Source organism: Brassica oleracea, chromosome C8, assembly GCF_000695525.1.
Source record: "Brassica oleracea var. oleracea cultivar TO1000 chromosome C8, BOL, whole genome shotgun sequence".
NCBI lineage: Eukaryota > Viridiplantae > Streptophyta > Magnoliopsida > Brassicales > Brassicaceae > Brassica > Brassica oleracea.
Window position 1 is genome coordinate 15,728,358 of NC_027755.1, and position 248 is coordinate 15,728,605.

Sequence of the window (248 nt, forward strand, 5' to 3'; positions counted from 1 at the left end):
CCATCATCAAGTAGAAAATTCTACAACATATTCATTAACTAAGGTTGCTGTAACATTTCACAGGGATATTTGCTTTGTTAGTTGTCAAACTTGGTTTAGTTACTGAGACCACCTCTAACTTCAATACTTGAATATCTTTTGATATCAAAAGAAAAAACATACCCAAATATATTATGTAAATATGAATACACCGTAACATTAGTCATTCATTTGCTATTGAATCATGGATAAACACTTGGGGGCGAGGG